This window comes from Scylla paramamosain, chromosome 19 (assembly GCF_035594125.1).
Source record: "Scylla paramamosain isolate STU-SP2022 chromosome 19, ASM3559412v1, whole genome shotgun sequence".
NCBI classification, from domain to species: Eukaryota; Metazoa; Arthropoda; class Malacostraca; order Decapoda; family Portunidae; genus Scylla; species Scylla paramamosain.
This window is the reverse complement of record NC_087169.1, coordinates 1085498-1106150: the sequence shown is the minus strand read 5'-3', so window position 1 is coordinate 1106150 and position 20653 is coordinate 1085498.

Sequence of the window (20653 nt, the reverse complement as noted above, 5' to 3'; positions counted from 1 at the left end):
CTGATGGTAACTATGTGTATGAATGTGTATGCATGTAATTAACGTTAATTTATATTTTTTTCTGTGTGATTATGTATATCTTTGCAAACGATCATTCACATCAAAGCGTGATTGCTCTCTGTGTGACAATGGCTCAACTCAAGCAAGTCTGCACGAGCTGCGGCTCAACACTCTTTGCTACAAAATGCAAATGTTACAGTAATTCTTGTATTAATATTATAAAGTAATAAACTTTACTTACACACACACACACACACACACACACACACACACACACACACACACACACACACACACACACACATGAAAAAAAAAAAAAAATATATATATATATATATATATATATATATATATATATATATATATATATATATATATATATATATATATATATATATATATATATATATATATATATATATATATATATATATAAAGAAATTATTTGGAATCGTTCAGTTAAAGCCTTAAGGAGTAAAAAAAATCGAGGGATTATTTTCTGGAAACGAAGAAAAAAAATAATGTCAGAAAGGAAGATTAAAATATATTGAAAAGAAATAGACTAAAATATGTTATTCCTAAGAAAAAGGATGTACTTAATTATTTTTCTATTTATTTTCATTGGTGTAATAGAAAAAATTCCTTAATACTTCTCACCTATTCGAATTATTCTTTATCAAAAGTGTGTAACGTAAAATTTTTGTCTTGTTCGCACCGGTGTAATAAACATAAATCCTGAATATTAATTACCTAGACCATGTAATGAGTGAAGAAATACGCCATGCCGTCAGTAAAAGCACAGGCCACCGTGACGACCTCGCACCAGTCAAGATAAGAAGACTGGGAAGTGGGAAGGCCATGACGCAACACCCTGCTGCCCTTCCACTGCGGTATGCAACAATTCACAACACTGAAAACAGTGCATGTTCTTCTCATAAGCATCTACAGGAAAGGGAAGGCATTAAAAAAAAATTTAAAAAATTTTGCAATTTAGAAGAAAATATGTCTCGGAGTGGTTAGTGATTAAAAGATGTGTCAAAAGGGTGAAAAGGGTTACAGACACTCAGAAGACGCAGTCCAGGGAGGTGAAAGGCGAGAAAGTCTGACCACTCCTCTTCCTCCTTAAAAGAACATGAGAACATAAGAAAATAGGGAAAGTTGTAAGAAGCCATCAGGTCTGCACGTGGCAGTCCCTGTACAAAACACACCTACCTATTTCCACCTATCGTCCCCATCCAGTCTAACCCTTCAAACTACCGCCTTATTGCTGACAGGCCAGTTCCAGAGTCACCCTTTTTCCTCTTGCTGGCTAACCAACAAAAGTGCTTTAGCCGTCATCAGGTTCCACAATCAACTTTGCCCACTGCTTTTCGTTTGGGAGAGTACCGAAAACTGGAACTGGTAAGGCAAAAGGATCAATTCCACAGTCTTTTCGTAAGCTATCAACCAAAAACGCTTCCTAAGTTGGTAAGCTTCCGAACAAATAAGAGGAGTGTTTCGTTTGAATAGCTTACGAAGAGACTGTGAAACTGACCCGGTGTATTCGTTCATGGTCTCGTCTGTCTTCGTCATATATAGAGAGAGTCACGGCATGTCCATTTAAGTGAATCCCGACCCCGTGTCTTGATGGTGATAGTGCATTGATGAAGTAAGTTGACATACGCAGGGCACAGTAAGCGCGGAGCCAGTGATACACAGACAATTAGGAAAGCAGAATGTCAACGAAAGGATGGTAAAACAAGACAGTGCTGACAGAACCATTAGAGCTGGAGAGAAGAGAGAACTGTTGCTTGGGTGACCTGGAATAGACAGAAATGATGATGCGTATAGGATGATTGGAAGACATTTGTACTGCAGTATTATTAGAAATAGATTGTGATGGTGGTGGTGGTGGTGGTGATGAGGAGGAGAAGGTGAAGGTTGTGGTGATTGTGATGAGAAAGATGGAGATTATGATGATGGTGATGATGGTGAGGAGGAGATGAGAGAGAGAGGAGGAGGAGAAAGAGGAGGAAGAGGAGGAAAGGAACAAATTTCTAATGATGAGGCGGAAGAGGAAGAGAATATGATGATGATGAAGAGGAGGAAAAGGAGAACGAGGAGGAAGAAAAGGAGGAAGAGGAAAAGAAAGATGAGGAGAATTATGATGATGATTATGATGACAGTGACTGAAACACACCGCCACAAATTGCGATGGTGGTGGTGGCACTGAGTGTATACCCACCCAAACAATAAATAAATAGATAAATAATAGATAAAAAAATAAATAAAAGATAAAGAAAAAATTCGAATAGAAATCATGCAGTTCTCTCTCTCTCTCTCTCTCTCTCTCTCTCTCTCTCCCCGTCACACACACACACACACACACACACACACACACGTCTTGGATTAATGTTCCGTGGCGAATCTGGCAACGTAACGCTTCAATGTATGACTCGAGTCAGCGCGGGTTAGTCTCAAGTGACAATAAAGACCACTGAGATCTGGAGATCTGATAATTATTACACCTCATCCTTAATTCACGTATTCTCCTACACACTAAAGAGTGCGATAGATATTTCCCGCACTGTGAGACCGTGGACATTTGGCTCAGCTGCGTGAAAAATACTCGAAACAACGAACCTTCGAACTGAGACACTGGATCTGTAACTCTCAGCCGCCTTAGTCCTGCTCGCCTCGCCACTGCCGCGTGGTTACAAGACAGCGGGCGGCCGCGTACTAGTTTCCTCAGTACTTGTGCGTCCGTAGCAATACCGTGTGCTGTAAACTGAACGAAGAGACTCATTCAGTTTTTGGTCGCCTCTCCATTATCTCGTGGTGACGTAAAGGTGACGGCCCGTGTGTTAGTTTCCCCGGTAATTGTGCCTCCGTAACATTACTGTGTGCAGTGGTCGTGAGAACTGCGGGGCGGCGGTGTAGACTGTGCCGTGGAGAGTCGCGGGGTGTTGGAATCGCCTCCCAGTCTCCTTAAAGGCGTCATATTCCCTCCCTGCTCTGATCGGTGTGTCTTCCTGTCGATGTTGGTAATGTACTAGTCACTATTTTGTGTGCATGTGTTTTGTTTATTTATTATTTGTGCATAGAGGAACTGAAAGGTTAACAGCCTGGCGTGTTTTTGGTCAACCCATATTTTACGTATTTGTTCAGTCATTACTTGCTTGTTACTTGCGCATAGAGGAAGTAAGGAAGGTAATAAGCTGCAGTGTTTCTGATCACCCTGTGTTCTGCGTATCTGTTTAGTCGACGTTTATTATTTGTGCATTGAGAAACTAGTAGGAAACAGGATGCAGCGTCTCCAATCACCACTTGTCAACCTTCTCCTTGCCTCAACATCTCAATTGGTCTCCTTGTTCATGTTCATTTTAATAGTGTCACTGTTTCGTGCAAGTGTTTAGTTGTTGTTGTTGTTGTTGTTGTTGTATCTGCGCATAGAGGAACTACTAGATCTCAAATTACCCATAATCTTTTCCTTTCTTTCTCTGCCCATCACAATCTTAGCTTACTTCTTAGCAATTGTGGTTTTCCATGCTGGTATTATCGTTAGTTCAGTGATGCTACGGATGTTTTTGAAGCCACAGTCTTGATGGTTTACTCAGATGAAGTTTATTTTATTCATCACTAGTCGTTTGAATTTTTTTGTCCTTATAGCCACTGGTCATGATTTTTTTTTTATAGCCAAATGGTCGTAAGTTTTTAATCAGATAGCTTCCTTTAGTTTGGATTATTTTCTTGTGTTCTGGTGTGTGTGTGTGTGTGTGTGTGTGTGTGTGTGTGTGTGTGTGTGTGTGTGTTATTACGTAGGTAACCAAGAAGATGACAAATAGTGCTAGATTCCTTATAGGCTCTTAAGAGCTTACTTAAAACAAGTGAAGCTACAAAAATTTATCAGACTTAACGTGGCAGTCAATATACAAACGTATAAACTAAATCTACATAATATTATTTCCACCTATCCCCACTCATGAATATTCCCAATACTGTAAAGTTCCCTATTGACTGTGCACTGCCAACTGCTGAGTGTCTACCATTGAGTGGTGGGGGAAGCAAGGCGAGGGAGGGGCAGAGCTTGGGTAGCGTGGCTCAGGCAATGCAGTGAGCCCCGCAGATCCCACTTGAGCGAGGCAAAGGACGTCTCTCTTGCCTCGCTTGCTGATGGAAGATCCGCTCTCATTCCTGTCCTGACCTGAGGGATTAGAAAACATAAATGCCCTGCGGGTAAACTCAGTTCACCGCTGTCCCGGAACACACACACACACTGAAAGAGAGAGAGAGAGAGAGAGAGAGAGAGAGAGAGAGAGAGAGAGAGAGAGAGAGAGAGAGAGAGAGAGAGAGAGAGATTTTCTGAATAGAAGAGAGATTTGAAGAATTTGATAAGGTAGACAGAGATGCCGAGAGACAGGGAGAGAAATGGACAAACTTACAAAGAATACTCAGATGTAATTATGCATAAAAAAAAAATGTCCGTTCACTAAATATCGACCCTAACCTAATTATTACTCACTCACTCATTCGATCGCTTAATATGGAGAGAGGAACAGCCTAACCTAACCACACATTCGATCGCCTAGCGCACACACACACACACACACACACACACACACAGAGAGAGAGAGAGAGAGAGAGAGAGAGAGAGAGAGAGAGAGAGAGAGAGAGAGCGCCAAGCCAAGCGAAGGCAAGCGGAGCCACTTCATTCATTCAGGTTGGAAGAAAACGAGCTCTCGAGTAAATAAATCTACTGACTCAGCTGAAGGGGACACTGAAGCAATCGTGAGATTGACGGTTGACTGAAGATAATTGGCAATGCAAGGCAAGGCAAGGCGAGGTAATATTAGCTTACTTCAAGATAGGTTAAGTTAGGATATTTATCAGGGTTAGATGTCAAGAAACTGAAGAGGGAGAGAGAGAGAGTGAATGTTTAGTCTATGAAGATTTAAAGATGTGGAGTGTATTAGATGAGAAATGGAGTGGAGGATGCGACGGAAATATTAAAGGGTATAGAATTGAGAGAGAGAGAGAGAGAGAGAGAGAGAGAGAGAGAGAGAGAGAGAGAGAGAGAGAGAGAGAGAGAGAGAGAGTAGCTTAGGGCACAGCGGGAGGATGCGACGGAAATATTAAAGGGTATAGAATTGAGAGAGAGAGAGAGAGAGAGAGAGAGAGAGAGAGAGAGAGAGAGAGAGAGAGAGAGAGAGAGAGAGAGAGAGAGAGAGAGAGAGAGTAGCTTAGGGCACAGCGGGAGGGAGGAAAATTGCTCCATCTCTCTCTCTCTCTCTCTCTCTCTCTCTCTCTCTCTCTCTCTCTCTCTCTCTCTCTCTCTCTCTCTCTCAAGCAGGAGGAGGAGGGGAGCCAGACTGACAGGTCTGCACATGATTTTAACAAGCTTAGGAAACCCTCTTCTGCTTGATTACCTCAGCGCGCTAACGATGCGGGAGTGTGGCCGTGTTTGGAATGATGAGTGTGTGCGTGTGTTCGTGTCTGCGTGCGTTCGTACGTGCTTAGTTACCAATCATATTCGTCAGTTTTTTCGTCTATGTGCAGGTATGTTTTTTTTGTGCATGCGTGCGTGCATGTGTGTGTGTGTGTGTGTGTGTGTGTGTGTGTGTGTGTGTGTGTGTGTGTGTCTATACAGTAATCATATACGTCTGTTTTTTTTATTTACTTATTTATTTATTTACTTTTTTTTTTTTTTGGTGTGTTAATCATACGTGTGTAATTTTTGTAACTAGCTAGTACGAGTATGTGCCTCTCTCTCTCTCTCTCTCTCTCTCTCTCTCTCTCTCTCTCTCTCTCTCTCTCTCTCTCTCTCTCTCTCTCTCTCTCTCCAGCCCGCAAGTATGAGAGATATGGAATTTGATTTGATTTTCCATGTAAATAAAAAAAAATAACAGCATTTGTACACCCGGTATAGATCAGACACGAGAGAGAGAAAGAGAGAGAGAGAGAGAGAGAGAGAGAGAGAGAGAGAGAGAGAGAGAGAGAGAGAGAGAGAGAGAGAGAGAGATCAGTCAATTCCCGAAGGAGAGAACGTAGGAGGGATAATACAGCGTCAGGTGAGGAGGAGGAGGGAAGCCAGACTGACGGGTATGGATGAGGTGACGAGCTGCGGAAGGAGCCAGATGGGAGGAGGTGCAGGGTTCATTAGTAGTGGGATATGGAGGAGAGGAGGACAGAATAGAAGGATAGGCAGGTGGAGTGGGAGAAGGGAGGACAATGGGATGGGAGGAGGATAGGGAAGATATTAGAGAAGAGTAGAATAGGATAAGATAGGGAGAAGAGGAGCATAGGGAGGAGAGGAAGAGGATAGGGAGAAGGATAGAAGGATAGGGAAGATAATGGGATGACAGGAGACAGGACAAGATGAAAAGGAGAAGGATAGAAAAATAGGGAGGATAATGGGAAAAAATAGGGAAGAGGAGAGAAGGATAGGGAGGAGGATGGGGGAAGAAGAAGAGTATAGGACGAGGATAGAAGGATAGCGAGGAAGAGAGAAGAGGAGATGCAGGAAGATAGGAGGATAGAGAGGAAGATGGAAGATAAGAAGCAGCGATAGTTTTGTGTATGGTGATAAAAAAAAAAAAATGGGAAAACTGCGGGCGCGGCCTGACAAAAGAGATGGTGCGGTGGTGAAGGGAGGCGAATGTGGGTGCTGTGATGAGTTAAAGCTTGAAGTTGTGCTTTAGTGTAATCTGGAGAGAGAGAGTAGAATCTGAAAGCAGTGATGAGAAGGATAAATAGTTTTTGGTATGAAGCTGAATGAATTATATTTAACTATAATTTGGTACACGTTTCCATAATTACTAATGACTCTGAAACATCTTTACTTGTTTTGGAGCTACGTCAATCTTTAAACTGGGTAGAAATTGCCAAATCTGTTCTTTTTTATCCTCCCTCTTTTCTTATAGATGCTCATAAAGACTCCATGCATTACATCTGGCAGTGTTAATTGTTTTGTATTGCAATGGAAAAAGAAAGTGTAACAGTGAATGCGTTAAAGAGATAGCGAAGAGGAAAATTAGTCTGGACGTGGAAAATTTTGCTATAGTGTGGATTGAAGGGAGTGTGGAGTGTACCGGAGATGTGGAGTGCATGTGGGGAGTGGAGTGGAGTGTGGAGCATCACAGAGATAGTAAAGAATATGATGAAAGGTTATTACAGATGTGTAGATGTAATAAAGTGTAAGTTTTTGCGTCACTGTGGATTACAGTGAATGTTTAGTCTATGAAGATTTAAAGATGTGGAGTGTATTAGATGAGAAATGGAGTGGAGGATGCGACGGAAATATTAAAGGGTATAGAATTGAGAGAGAGAGAGAGAGAGAGAGAGAGAGAGAGAGAGAGAGAGAGAGAGAGAGAGAGAGAGAGAGAGAGAGAGAGACGAAAGAAGCTGTTTAAAGTCTGAAAAGAACACTTGTAGGAGGAGGAAGGGTCGAAGGGAAGACAGAATTATTAGCGAGACAGCAAACAGTGGCAGCAGGAGAGGAGAATGTGATGGAGAGAAACACTGCCACTCGCACGTTCACTCCGCCAACCCATAACTTGTGAATCAACAGAAGGAAGTTTTGATGTACACTATGCATGGCAGCGTGGTCTTGACGATGAGGGAATGAGGTGCACTTTATTTTTTAGGTTAACGGCAGTTGTATAAGTAAAGTCACCCCTTTCTCTCATTAGAGTTTCTTCCTTTTCTGTTCTGCTGCTCTCGTCTCTTCCCTCATTTCAAGCCTGCCCGGTCAAGATACACCTCCTAATGAGAGGAGAGGACAGAACTCCTCTCCCCTTCTCTTCTCTTCTCTTCTCTTCTCTTCTCTTTTTTTCTCTTTACTTTTTTCTCTTCACTTTTTTCTTCTCTGCACTTTTCTTCTCTTTCCTCTCCTCTCCTCTCCTCTCCTCTCCTCTCTCTCTCTCTCTCTCTCTCTCTCTCTCTCTCTCTCTCTCTCTCTCTCTCTCTCTCTCTCTCTCTCTCTCTCGCTCGCTCGCTCGCTCGCTCGCTCGATCGCTCGCGCGCTCGCGCCCTCTCTTTTCTGTCAGTATTTAATAATTTTTTTTCCCTTTTTTTCTTATATATTTTCCTTCTTTACTTAGGTTCTTTTCCCTACTTCTCTTCCTCTCTTTCCAACTTTTTTTTTACTTTTTAATATTTTACTTTACATCACAATCTCAGGTCGCAATGTGTCAGTCCCTGCACGCAATATCTCTTGCCTTACCAATATACCACATTCTCATACACAATCAGAATCCATTACGTGTGTCAAAGCAACACTCCAAAGGTATATAGTTAGATAACTTACTCTTTCAACAACTTTTCATAGGTACAGTCAGTCATTGTTGATGTTGAGAACACTAGTGAGGACACTGTGACAAACAGGAGGCAGGAGGTGAAGGGAACAAGGCATGAGAAGAAAGACTTTTATTTATGCTCTTCTTCTGTAGTCCTCTGAGGAAGCCATTAAGAAATTACTAGTCAGGAACAAAGCTGTCATTTCCTGACCTGTGTTGCCTTTACCACTCACATCTTCATTCAGAACAGTGTTAAGAATTGGTTCCATGGACACAGGAAGGAGAGAAGAGGTAGTTAGTATTGTCCTTCTTACGAAATTACTAGTCAGGAATAAAGTGGTCATTTCCTGACCTTTATTCCCTTTACCCCCTACGTCTCCATTCAGAACACTTAAGAATTGCTTCCAAGGGCAAAGGAAAGAGAGAATAGGAATATTGTCCAGAACTTTATTTGTACAATTGCATTAAACCTTTTCATCGCTACAGTCACCTTTCGCTAGCATTCCAAACACTGCTGTTCATGGAGGAAGTTTTCTGATAATAGTATTCTGTCCCAGAGATCTACAATTTGACACCACTTCTTGGGCTAATTTTACGTAAATATATGACTAGTTATTTGTAAAGGATATTCGAATAATGGAAAGGAAGAAGAGAGAGAGAGAGAGAGAGAGAGAGAGAGAGAGAGAGAGAGAGAGAGAGAGAGAGAGAGAGAGAGAGAGAGAGAGTGCCTCACACACACACACACACTCACACACACACACACACACACACACACACACACACACACACACACACACACACACACACACACACACACACACACACACACACACACACACACACACACACACACACACACAGTAAAAATAATTTATTCATTGTACAGTAGAAAAAAAAATTAAACATACATCAGTTTTACTACACTACTACTACTACAACTACTACTACTACTACTACTACTACTACTACTACTACTACTACTAGAACAACCACTACCACCACCACTACCCACCACAACCAGCAATACAAAACTCTTTTCACAACACTACATCAAAAACCCAATGCACTCAGCACACAATCGGTATAATCAAGTCTCCCAGGGTACAGCTTAGCCAATATTTACCCCTTGAATTCAATCCCTTATGGTCGGATGCTTCGCCCATCTCAACGCGCCTCGCCCTTCATAAAACTGGGAATGGTGACAAAAAGACCGATAATTAGAGAGGGTAGGGATTACCGTCATGAATTTTACTGGGCTGTAAAAATAGGGAGGGCGGTATCTTAATTCTTGGCAAGATGGTTGATTTGATGGTGTAAAGATTGGATTGGGAGGGATACGAGTAGAGCAGACCGTGGCCTGTTTGTTTACGAGTAGTCGGGTGAAGGAGAGTGGCTAATTATTGAGTGTGGTTAAGTAGAGTGAATAGAGGAGACTAGCTGGATGGAGGAGACTATAGCTAGTAAATTAGTTGGGATAGGAAAGATATTATCCATTGAAGTGGAAGAGAGGAGAAATACTAGGTAACTGAATTCGAAAAAAAAAGAAAGTTGCTTGTAAGAAAGGTGAGATAAAGGAGACTTTACCTAGTTATATGAAACAGAGGAGAAAGTAGTTAGGAAAGGAGACTTTACCTAATTACATGAAACAGAGGAGAAAGTAGTTAGGATAGAAGAGACAGTGAGTGGGTAGTTAGATGGGATACAAGAGGATGGTCAGTTAATTAGATGGGATAAAGGAGAACATGGTAATTTAATATTTGGACAGTTACTTGTGAATTAAGTGGAACGAAAGAAACAATGGCTAGATAATTAATTAGGATAGAGGAGAACATATTTGGGTAGTTATGTGGAATAGGTTAGACCGTGGCGTGTTATTGGTAGAAGTGTTACTTGAGGAAGAAAGAAAAGAGTATAAAGAGAAGTTAAAAGTATAAAGAGATAGTGTGGGAGGAAGAAAATAATAAGTAGGAGAAAGAGGAGGAAAAAAATAAAAAAAAATAAAAAAGTAAAGAAACTTCTAACAATTAGCAGAAATATTATATGAGAAGAGATAAAAACATATGAAGAGAAGCTCAGAGAATGGCAGAGTAGGGTATGATGGAAAAAAAAATAATAATAAGGAAGAGAAAGAAGAGAAAAAAAAAATAAAAATAAAATAAAAAAGTAACTAAATGAAACCTGTGGCAAGGCACACTGGATGCAGCTGGACAAATTCACGGAACTGCAACAGAATCCACAGCAACATTACAATCATTATTTACCTTCTCTTTATGCCCACGTGGGAATGTATTGAAGCTGAGACGATGCAAAGGAAAAAGGAAAATAGTATTCCATATGTAGATTGATTCCACAAGTTGTGGTGCGCGAGTGTTCGTTCATTCCTGGCTGACCATGAGGCGACCAGCGCTGAGAGAGGAGTCTTTATTGAACCTCCTAGGCGAGAAGCGACCGAGGTACAAAAGAGAGGGCGGTGAAGGACACGTGTTTGTGTACGTTTCCAGCAACACCGTGGAGGTTCAATTATAATGTGATGCCATAAGAGGTTTTACTGTGTGTAGGATGTTGGATTTTACGATGTTTGTTTGTTTTTATTTTATCATCTGTGTGAAGGTAGTGACACGTGTGCTTGTATGTTGACAGTAATGATGCTTCTGTTTCATTATAAACTGGATCACACACCAGGAGTTAAAGTTCATAAGATAGAGGATTTTACTATTTTATTTATTTATTTATTTATTTTTTTTTTATCGTCTGTGTGAAGCAGTGTGACAGTAACACGTGTTGTATGTTAGCAGTGATAAGGCATGTGTTTCATTATAAGCTGGATAACACAAGAGGATTTAAAGTTTATAAGATGTAAAATTTTTGCGTTTTCATTGCCAAGGAATCAAAAAATCATCTGAGTGTATCCAAGGACACGTTGTCTGATACGCTTTCACGAATAACACATCCGTTTCCTTACAGTCTGGAGAACATAAATGTTAGTGTTCATAAGAAGTGTTTTTTATAATCAAGTAGTTCAAGATTTTTATTTATTTATTTATTTTATTTTATTTTATTTTATTTTTTATTTATTTATTTATTTTTTTTGTAAGATGGGCACTGGTGAAGAGCAACAAAGGCAGAAACAAAGGCCCATTCATGTGCCAGTCCCTTAAGAAAATTATTGAAAATATAATCCAGAATTGTATGATGTGTCTTGAAACATATCTCCTCAAAGACATTCATTCATGGGGAGTGTGGCGTGACAGAAGCAGGCAGGCAGCTCCAGAGTGGTTATGTCTCCTCAAAGACATTCATTCATGGGGAGTGTGGCGTGACAGAAGCAGGCAGGGAGCTCCAGAGTGGTTATGTCTCCTCAAAGACATTCATTCATGGGGAGTGTGGCGTGACAGAAGCAGGCAGGCAGCTCCAGAGTGGTTATGTCTCCTCAAAGACATTCATTCATGGGGAGTGTGGCGTGACAGAAGCAGGCAGGCAGCTCCAGAGTGGTTATGTCTCCTCAAAGACATTCATTCATGGGGAGTGTGGCGTGACAGAAGCAGGCAGGGAGCTCCAGAGTGGTTATGTCTTCTCAAAGACATTCATTCATGGGGAGTGTGGCGTGACAGAAGCAGGCAGGGAGCTCCAGAGTGGTTTTGTCTCCTCAAAGACATTCATTCATGGGGAGTGTGGCGTGACAGAAGCAGGCAGGGAGCTCCAGAGTGGTTATGTCTCCTCAAAGACATTCATTCATGGGGAGTGTGGCGTGACAGAAGCAGGCAGGCAGCTCCAGAGTGGTTTCAGCCTGGGACACTTGTTGTGGTACGTTTTCAGTAACATTGTGATCTGGATGCCACTAAGGGATTTAAAATTTGCGATATATTTTCTTCCATCATGGAGTTATAAATTATATGGAGTTAAACATCCGCTATGATTTACTACATCTTTGTTATATTCTGACTAATTATAAAGGATTTGTTCTGCGCATTCTGGCTAAAGGACGTGAGGAAGTTCAGAAACTTATTGTGCAGAAAGGATTAAACGCTTTCTTTCTTCAATACTGCGAATGTCCTCACGCGGCACAAAGTTGATGAAGCAAGTGAAGCGCAGTGCTTGTTAAACTACCACTGCAATCATGAAGTCCTTCACAAGAGGAATAAAACAGTAATTAGGCTGTTAGTGCTGAGGCATTAGGGGGCTTCAGCTAAAGGTGGTGTATAGCTAAAGGTGGTGGTCAAGAAAATTAGAATCATGAAAAGAGTTCCAGAGTTTGCCACTGAAAGAGGTGAAACAGTGGACTTTTTTTTTAATTCTTGCGTTAGTGAGTTGAACAGTCAATTAATAAGAATAAAATGAAAGTTATTAGGTATGTGAAAACACGATATCTCTTGCATTAATAAAACGGACATTATAGGATCAAGATAAAAAGATGAAAATCGTTGAGAGATGGAAATTCAGCATCAGACAGAGAATTCTTAAGTTTGCCATTGAAAGGTGAAAGAGTAAATATACCGGTGAACTCTTGCGCTAGTAAGGTGCACAGAATATAGGTAGAAATAAGCAGAAAATCATAGGGCTGTGGGAATACAGTATCAAGCAGAATTCCTGAGTGTGCTAGTGAAAGATGTGAGAGTCAAGATACTGCTTAACTCTTGCATTAGTAAGATGGACAGAATAAGAATAAATACAAAGCCGGAGGGACGTGGAAATAAGATGCCAAAGAGAACTCCTGAGTGTGCCAGTGACAGTGAATACATTGTTCAACTCCTGCATTAGTAAGGTGGACAAAATAACAACAGACATAAACTCTTAGTAATATGCAAGTAAGATATCAGACAGGGAATTCCCCAAGTTTATCAGTGAAAGAAGCCGCTCATGTTAACACACCAATCATTGCTTTCTGAAGAGGAATAACTACCACAAGGAAATAATAGTGTTGCAACCCTCACTGACGAGCTTAAGCCGTTTTTTTCAAATATAAAGGTCAGTTTGTGAGTGTAAAGCACACCTCAGGCGGCTCTCTCTTAACTGATGGGGCGAAGAAGATTACTGACTCACAGATGTACAACAATGTGCTCTCAACTTGACAGTAAAGGAACAGTTTACCGCTTCTAAAAAAATTGTGCTGGAATCGGATACACGTGCATCATACATTATTATAATACGTAGAATATAGAGGCTGATTCCTAGATACATAGGCAGATCGACACACAGATAGATACATACATACATACATACATATAAAAATAGATAGAGAGATATATAGATAGTTTAAAAGATTTCCTACACTACACAGTCACACAAGAGACACACTGCACACTACACTACACACAAGAGAGAGAGACAGACAGACAGAGAGAGAGAGAGAGAGAGAGAGAGGAGAGAGAGAGGAGAGAGAGGAGAGAGAGAGAGGAGAGAGAGAGAGAGAGAGAGAGAGAGAGAGAGAGAGAGGGGGGAGTTAGGAAGTAGGCTATTTCTCAATCTGTAAGATAAATAAATGTTGAAGAATTACATTTACTTTTGTGAACTTTCTCTCTCTCTCTCTCTCTCTCTCTCTCTCTCTCTCTCTCTCTCTCTCTCTCTCTCTCTCTCTCTCTCTCTCTCTCTCCTCCCACTTTCTAATATCTTCCCCTTATTCGTTGTTCATGTTTTCTCTTCTTTTTTTTTTCCTTTCTTCAACTTTTGTCGTATCCTTTTCCTTTTAATCAATTTTTATCAATTATCCCTCATTGTTTCCCTTCATCACTTTTTCTCCCAATCCTTCCTTTATTATTTTCCTCCCTCCCTCCCTCCCTCCCTCCCTCCCTCCTTCCCTCTTTTTTCTTTCTTTCTTTTCTTACTTGCTTATTTTCATTCCCTCTCCATTTTTTTTATCTTATTATTTTTCCTCCTCCTCCTCCTCCTCCTGCTCCTCCCCCTCCTCCTCCTCCTCCTCCTCCTCCTCCTCCTTCTCCTCCTCCTCCTCCTCCTTCTCTTCTTCCTCCTCCTCCTCCTCCTCCTCCTCCTCCTCCTCCTCCTCCTCTCCCCCTTCAAACATGACATTAATACTGTATTTTCTTTCCAACGAGATCAGCTTTTTTTTTTTTGATTCCGCTAAGAGTAATTTCTCCATTTTCTATGAAGACCGACTAGGGGTAACGTTTTCTTTCGTCACGAGAGAGAGAGAGAGAGAGAGAGAGAGAGAGAGAGAGAGAGAGAGAGAGAGAGAGAGAGAGAGAGAGAGAGAGAGAGAGAGAGAGAGGCATAGGATTAGAATTATCTTTCGCTAATCTCTCTCTCTCTCTCTCTCTCTCTCTCTCTCTCTCTCTCTCTCTCTCTCTCTCTCTCTCTCTCTCTCTGTGTGTGTGTGTGTGCGTGTGTGTGTGTGTGTGTGTAATAATAATAATAATAATAATAAACGGTTTATTATTTAGGCAGTTGACAAACTGAAAATGTACATAGGGGATGGGGAAAAACTTAACATTAATCCTAACGGAAGACTAATCTAGGAGGGAAATACTATCGATTGATGGCTCGCACCATGGTGGGAATCGCACTGAGTCTGTACCGGTCCGTGCGCGGCGCCTTCAGGGGCGTTATTTTGTTGTGGTGTCTGGTGGCACGGACAGGGCGAGGCGCGTCGGGCGGCAGCATGTCTCTGAGACGCGGATGATGCAGTAGTCCCTTCCCAAACTTCTCCAGAGCCTCTCGGTGCCTGGTGGATATTCTGGACAGACTCAGGGTGGTCCGGGCTTCTTCATAGGTGGTGTATGCAGGGCCAAGGATGACCCTGCACGCCCTTTTCTGCACACTCTCTAGCTGTAGCTGTTGAGTGTGTGTGAGGGAGGAGGACCACGCTGGGGAGGCGTACATGAGTTTGGGGAGGATGAAGGTGAGGTACACCCCCCTTAACTCATCTGTCGGCGTCCCCAGCGACCTGAGTCTGCGCAGCATGTGTGTGTGTGTGTGTGTGTGTGTGTGTGTGTGTGTGTGTGAGAGAGAGAGAGGAGAGAGAGAGAGAGAGAGAGAGAGAGAGAGAGAGAGAGAGAGTCTGATCTCTATGTAATGAAGGCTAAGTGATGAAAAAGGTCAGTCAGGTGAGAGTGGTGCTCAGGTAAACAGTCATTAACTTAATTAACTTTGCTGCAGCGTAAATGAAGTGAAAATGTTACTTACCTGATTAATTATTGCGTATTTTTGTAGCTTGCTTTGATATTTTGCCTTGTAGATAATAAGGTGGAGGGGCACGTGAAATTAGAAAAGAAAATATAACAATTGCTCCGCCTAAAACTTGTTAAGCTTTGTATTGTTCATTTGATTTTTTATTTTACGCCAGAGGTTTATTTTCACATTGCTAATTTTACGTGTAGATAAGAAGGTTAAGGAGTACAAGGAGCAGGAAATAATGTGATAATTTTACGTCTAGATAAGAAGGTTAAGGAGTACAAGGAGCAGGAAATAATGTGATAATTTTACGTCTAGATAAGAAGGTTAAGGAGTACAAGGAGCAGGAAATAATGTGATAATTTTACGTCTAGATAAGAAGGTTAAGGAGTACAAGGAGCAGGAAATAATGTGATAATTTTACGTCTAGATAAGAAGGTTAAGGAGTACAAGGAGCAGGAAATAATGTGATAATTTTACGTCTAGATAAGAAGGTTAAGGAGTACAAGGAGCAGGAAATAATGGGACAATTTTACGTCTAGATAAGAAGGTTAAGGAGTACAAGGAGCAGGAAATAATGTGATAATTTTACGTCTAGATAAGAAGGTTAAGGAGTACAAGGAGCAGGAAATGATGTGATAATTTTCTCGCCTAAAACTTGAAATGGGATTCAGATTTTCATTATTTTGATATTAATTTATAGTTTTATTTACTTTTCTTTTGCAGTGATCTACTCTTATGTTGGTATTTTAACGTATAGATGATGAGACTCAGAGATGTACGTGGGAGTGGAAAAGAATATGTAATAGGATTGTGATGTGTATTAGTCTGTTGGTGGTAGTTCACAGTGTTGTTGTGTGTCCAGTGGCGGTTGTTGTTGTTGTTGTTGTTGTTGTGGTGGTGTTCAGAAGCAGTGCTGTGGTACTCAACGCTTTCATTGCTGCTAAAAACATTGTTATTAATTACTTTTACCTTCATAACATCCAGTATTCTTATTACTTTACACAACTATTATATAGCCACCACTACTTCTACTACTACTACTGTTACTACTACTATTACTACTACTGCTACTACTACTACTACTACTACTACTACTACTACTACTTTTACTACTACTACTACTGTTACTACTACTACTACTACTACTACTACTACTACTACTACTACTGCTACTCCTACCACTACTACTACTGTTATTGCTACTACTACTACTACTACTACTACTACCACTTTTATGATAAGCTGTTATTGTAACCACCACCACCACCACCACCACCACTACTACTACTACTACTACTACTACTACTACTACCACTTTTATGATAAGCTGTTATTGTAACCACCACCACCACCACCACCACCACCACCACTACTACTACTACTACTACTACTACTACTACTACTACTACTACTACTACTACTACTACTACTATCGTGGCGCGTTTCTCCCGCTTTTGCGATCGAGAGGCGGTCATGAGGAGTGCGAGGAAGCTGCGAGGGACCAATGTTTACCTTAATGATGACTTATGCGCTGCTTCACAAACTATCAAGAACGCTCAAATTCCGCTGATGAAACAGGCAAGGGCACAGGGGAAAATTGCCTATTTTAGGCATACAAAACTCATCATAAGGGACAGGTTTGACACTAGGATAGCACAAAATCAGCCACATCAAGCTCAAGACTCCTCTGTCTCCAGCCAAGACCATCAACGTGGGGCTACAGCCGCAATCGAGGATCGCTCACTACACGATGATTCAGCAATGGGAGCCGTGGCTAGGCATGGTTCTGCTGTGGGTGGCACTGCTGGCGAGAGGGTTGGTGAGGTGGAACAGAGTGGTGGGGCGCAAGCTTTCCCACCTCTCCCCGCGCCAACCGACCATGCTGGTTCGCCTGCCGCACGAGCTTCCAGCTTGCGGCCCCAGGAGAACAGGAAAAATCCAAAAAGAAGTGTGAAGAAGTGAATCCCTAGGAAAGTAAAGTAATGTCACTCACTTGAACAATGGCTGCCAATAGCTATCTACCATTTCATTCCATCAGTAATAACGAGTTGGAAAGACTAAATAGCAGTGACACAGTGTATAGGAACTATTTGTGTATTAATGGGCTAGACCAGATTTTATTTAATCCGCTCAACCTAGAACAAGAGATTAATTGTACTATCAACGATGCCTTGATTTTTAATATAGATAACATTACTCAGAAATTTTCAAAATACATTTACTTAGATGATCTGAAAACAAAACTGAAAGAAACTGATGTATTTTCTGTATTAAGTATGAATATAAGAAGCTTAGCAAGTAATCTTCAAATATTAACTGATCAGTGTTTGCCTGAGGAAAACAGTGTTGATATTATGGGATTCTCAGAGACCAGGCTTGACAGTAATATAGAAAACTTATATCAGTTAAAAGGATACAACATGTTTACAATGAACAGAGACAGGAAAGGAGGAGGTGTGTGTATATATGTTTCTAGTATACACAAGTCTTGTATTATAAAGGAGTGTTGTTTAATGGAACAGTTCTTAGAGTGTGTATGTGTGGAAGTGAGTAGAGGTAAGAACACCAATTTGTTTGCATCTGTTTATAGGCCACCAAAGGGGAATTTGCAGGATTTTTTCAATGCATTAAAGAAAATTTTTGATATTGCAGCGACAAAAAGATACAGTGAAACTTATTTTCTCGGAGACTGGAATTTAGATCTACTAAAAACAAATGAACCTGGAGTGCGAGAATTTATGAACTTGATGTATTCACATGGTTGTTTTCCATTGACAACAAAACCTACAAGAGTAACTGATAATTGCACTTCACTAATAGACCATATTTGGACCTCTAATTTTTGGAAACAACATAAATAATTACATAATTTATACTGATGTATCAGATCATTTTGCAGTTTATTCACAGTTTAAGAATATATTAAAAAATGCTGATGTATTCGTAGAAAAAAGAATTTTTTCAGACAGGAATATAAGTTTATTTACTGAACAAGTAGCAAATGAAAACTGGTTCGAAATATCAAATACAAATGATGCAAACGATGCATTTGAGAAATTTTATGCGTTATATAGACATAAATTTTATTCTTGTTTTCCAGTAAAGAATGTTAAAGTCGTTGATAAACACAGCAGAAATCCTTACATTACTACTGCATTAAGAAATAGCATAAAGGAGAAACACAGACTCGAAAGACTTGCATCAAAATGGCCAATGACATATGGGCCAAGATATAAAAGCTATAGAAACCAGCTAGTAACCTTGCTGCGTGTTGCAAAAAACAAATACTATCAGGATAAACTTAAGAACCAACAAGGAAACAGTAAATCGATATGGAACACATTAAATAGTCTATTGGGAAGAAATAACAATAAAAGTACAATTGAAATTAAATTGAAAAATAATAATGACTACACTGCTAATGTTTTTAATGATCACTTTCTGAAAAAGACAGAATCCTCACAACAACAAACAGCTACACCACAAAATTCCCACCGTCAGTTTCTCAACAATCCTGCAAACATTTCACTTTACTTGTGCCCTGTTACTAGAGAAGAAATAAATATGTATTTAAGCAATCTAAAAACAAACACTGCTCCAGGATATGATGAAATTCCACCTAGACTGCTAAAGATACAGCACAGTACATTGATATACCTCTGACCCACATTATTAATCTCTGTTTTCAGCAAGGTTGTTTTCCCGACAAACTTAAAATAGCTAAAGTGATTCCAATATTTAAGTCGGGTGATGTTGACGATGAAAATAATTATAGACCAATATCTATATTACCATCTATTAGCAAGATATTTGAAAAAGCTATTGTTCAAAGATTAAGGAGGTTCCTGGAAGATTTTGATCTAATATCAAATAATCAGTTCGGTTTTTCGTAATAACATGTCAACTGAAAAAGCCATAATGCAATTTACAAGTAAAATTTACAGTAATTTGGAAAGGAAACGTTATGTAGCAGGCATATTCTTAGACCTTTCGAAAGCCTTTGATACACTGAATCATGCAATTTTACTTGATAAGCTCTACAATAGTGGAGTAAGAGGAACACCATTAAAATTATTAGAAAGTTATCTAACTAATAGGAAACAATCAGTATACTGTAATAAAAAATCATCACAACTAAAAGTTATTCACACAGGAGTTCCTCAAGGGTCAATACTGGGCCCATTGCTCTTTTTGACATATATAAATGATATCTCTAATGCCTCTGAAAAATTTAATTATGTATTATTTGCTGATGATACAAATCTTCTTTTACATGATGATAACTTAAATAATTTGCATACTGTCTTGAATACTGAATTAGAGAAAATTAGTAAATGGGTATCTGCTAACAAATTAAAGGTAAATGTTACAAAAACAAATTATATATTATTTCAAAATCGATCTGTGGAACATAGAATGAGGACAGTTTATATGGAAGGATGTGAATTGAAAAGGGTTTCATGTACAAAATTTTTAGGGGTTTTAATTGATGAGAATTTAAACTGGAAAAACCATATACAATCACTCTGTTGAAATTGTCAAAAATTTGTGGGGTATTGTACAAAATTCGTCGTAACCTAACAATTGATGCCTTGAAAAATCTATATTACTCACTATGTTATCCTCATTTTATATATTGTTTATCATTATGGGGTTGTACATGGCCTTCAGTTGTAAAAGAAATTATTGTAATGCAGAAAAAGATTTTAAGAACCATTACATTCAAAAGAAAACATGATTCCACACAGTTTTTGTTCACTGAATTGAAATTACTGAAATTTGATTACCTATTGCAATACTTTTGTCTTTTATCTGTTTATAATGACTTAAATGAAATTAGGAGTACCAGGAAATTGTTTAGATATATTCATCATAGCCAAGGAACTAGAGGAAATAATATCAACTTGATTTGTCCACAACATAGAACAACATTGTATAAATTTTCAATACATTGCTTTGGACCTACGTGTTGGAACGCTTTACCTGATGATTTGAAGACTATAACTAATTTCAATATATTCAAAAGTAAACTTAAAAAACATTTTCATAAATTGCAAAGTCTATCAATTAATGCACAATAATGTCAAATGCAGTTCTTTTTTTTATGGAAAGGTGTGATTATTAATGTCATGATTGTCTGTAGGATGTAAGTTTTTGTCTTAAATTGTTTGTAATATAATTATTAATCTTAATTTATTACCTATTGCCGTCATGGAAACATGTATTACTGTAATTAATCTATGTCATGTCTG